A 2895-nucleotide genomic window follows, 5' to 3' on the forward strand; every position below is an offset into this window, starting at 1 on the left:
GATGGGCCGAGTGCGAGTGTTGCTCGCGGGGCAGGGCTGTGGCACGCAACTCTGGAGTCCGGGGCCGAAGTCAAGGGTGCCCCTGAAATACCCGTGGCTTCGATGTGAGGCAGGTGAGCAGCCCCCTAAGGATGCTAGTGCCACGTCTCCCGTTTCACAGAATCACAGAATATTCTGATTTTAAAGGAACCCACAAGAATCATCGGATGCAACTCTCCAGTGAATATCCCATAGAGGGATGGAACCCACAGTCTTAGCATTACTTAGAACCAGACTCAGGAGCCCTCAGTGTTGTGGTCAACACCACTTGCCTTACTCCACACATTTGGGAGCTTGTTAGGCAACTTAAAGACAGGCTGAGCTTAAATGTGACAGATTTCCTTCAGTGGTGAGCCGCTTTAGCTGGTGGAAATAGAAGAAGATCCTTCCTTGCCAGGTACATGCAGTGGAAGGAGGAAGAAGCTGGCTTTGGTAGCTGAGACAAGAGAGCTGCGACATGCAAGAAGCAGCTGTGAGAGCAGAAAAGGAGCCAAGGAAGGAAGATCAAGATGGGCCATTTGTAAGTGCTGTAACAGTGGCAGGACCAAGACAACGTGACTAAAGTTTACCAAGGTGGTTAACAGCAGCCTGGTAGCCAGTGAGGTGTGGGGAAACCTGTTTGGGTTTATGTAAGTCAAAACAAGATGAGCCAGAACAGGGATGGAGTGATGCCGGGAAAATATATGGCAGGAGGAAAAGAGAGTGATTAAAGTCTTGCTTGACAGAGAGATAGTTTGGTTAGACAGTAAGATTGGGTGAAAATTCTATGTGTAGCTTTTTGTAGGCAATCTGCATTTGGGTAGAGAGCAAGGGAAAATTGGAATTGAATTGATAACCAAAGAGGGTATGAAAATACATGCTGGGTGTAGGAAGGAGCTTGTAATGGTGTAGAAGGCTTCAAGCTTTCCAGAAGTGTAGGTTCCTGAGTGTTAATGACCCTTTGCTATCTCAACTGTTTGTGTCCTGACTGAGCTACCATTGACTGTAGGGGCTTCAGTCGTGTAACACTCGTGATACTACTGAGAAGGGTCTCGTGGTAAGGAGAGACTGGGAAGTAACAATTCCTGTGTTCTGTGATGAAGGAACTATTTCAGTGAAGGATAAAAAAAAAAGTTTGAAGAACAACAAAAGAAAATGACCTGTGCTTGTTTAAAAACTCAAGCTGAAGATTAATTCTTGCGAAGAATGAGAGAGCATCAAAAGGTAGAATCAGACTGTTTTATGAAGTCTAACAGCAGTGACACAAGGAGATTTAGTTATGTTTATATGTCAGTTTTCTAATGCCTGATTCTGGTTACTTTGTTTTTTCAACATAGAATTTAAATAATTAATAAAAGCACTTCTGTGGTGCACATTTCTGTATGAAGTATTTTGTCAGGCTAAGCTTTCTTTGGTTCTCTGATACTATTAAATTATTGGACCGCTGCTGTGATATATGTTCTGTCTCTTTTCCTGTTACATAAATAGTTTTTTATTTTATGTAAATACTTCTTGTACCAAACCTGACATATCAAGAATTTCACTTAAAAAAAAAAAAGTCAGTCATAACAATTAGCAGGCTTGTTGGCCAGCATCTACCTAAAAATGATTTCTGTCTACAAAGCCTGTCATCAGCTTTTCCCCTCCATCCACCACTTGGGTTTCTTGTAATCTTGGGCTTAAGGACTTGACCCCCATGATGAAAGAAGGGATTTCAGGAATATCATTCTTCAGGTCTTGAGATTCTGACTCAGCCTGGTATGAGTTTTCAGTGCATTAAGTGGCTGTTGATTCCTGCCATGGGACTGCAGTCATAAAACTGTGATCTTGAGCCATATACTGTGATTTAAGATAAGAATTATTTTTAAAATTATAGATTTTAAAACTTTTTAAAGGTAACTGTTTAACTACAAGTAATGCATATTTTAAGTTCACAGCATAAATGGCAGTATTTGGCAAAAACTGAGTCTTATTGGGTTTTACCATACAGGAAAGTACTGAGAAAATTTTTTATATTAAGGCTGGACATAGTTGTATGACAGTAGTTTTTGGATGTGAGTGCTAGTAGAGAAAAGAAAGTATTTTTGACTGGCATGGGAAGCAATGCTAGAGTTATGAAAAAATGCAGTGCATTCACAGCTGGAGTATTACATGGAACCCAGAGCTACCAGAAAGTCACTTTTTTTGAAATGATTTCTGGGGTTAGAGTCAGTAACACTCATGAAGACACTGACAAGAAGATTACCATTCAGGATGATGAGCAGAGAAATATAGTTGCTCATGACTTAGTGACTGGGAATTAGTTGAGGCTATTTTGATGGAAGCCACTGCTTATAGCAATAATCTGATGAAATATAAATGAAAAATTACTAACTTTGAATGCCTCTTTTTTTTTTTTTTAATTTAGCAGACATGCTTATAAATGTCAAAGACAGTTGGTTTGAATAGTTTGCCTAAAGATGATGGTCTCTAGAAACAAGGTGTTGGGGTTTTAGGAGTCGTCCTGTTTTCTTTTTCTCTTAATTTTCCCCATACCTGTTGCCACGGCAACAAATTACTGGGTGCTTAAGAAAAACAAAAGACCTGGCCATAGGGGGAGTGGTCCATCTGGCTACTCCCTTTCACCTGGGGATTGGGTACACGCCTGGCTGGTTGGTGTTCTCGGTGGTCGGAGGGAGAGAGGCTGCCATCGTTGTGGAGGGAGTTTGTCAGCACTGCACGCTTCTGCTTTTGGCTGCCTGCCTTCTACTGTGAGTGGAGCCTGCTCACTGGAGCGGCTGTTGCACTGGGACCCTAACACTCCACCTTACTAAAAAAGGAAGCTGTTCACCATCTGCTCAGGTGCCTCAGGGAGAAACCCTGGGATTCCCACGCCCA

The sequence above is a fragment of the Corvus brachyrhynchos genome, unplaced genomic scaffold (genome assembly GCF_000691975.1).
Source record: "Corvus brachyrhynchos isolate BGI_N302 unplaced genomic scaffold, ASM69197v1 scaffold467, whole genome shotgun sequence".
Taxonomy (NCBI): Eukaryota; Metazoa; Chordata; class Aves; order Passeriformes; family Corvidae; genus Corvus; species Corvus brachyrhynchos.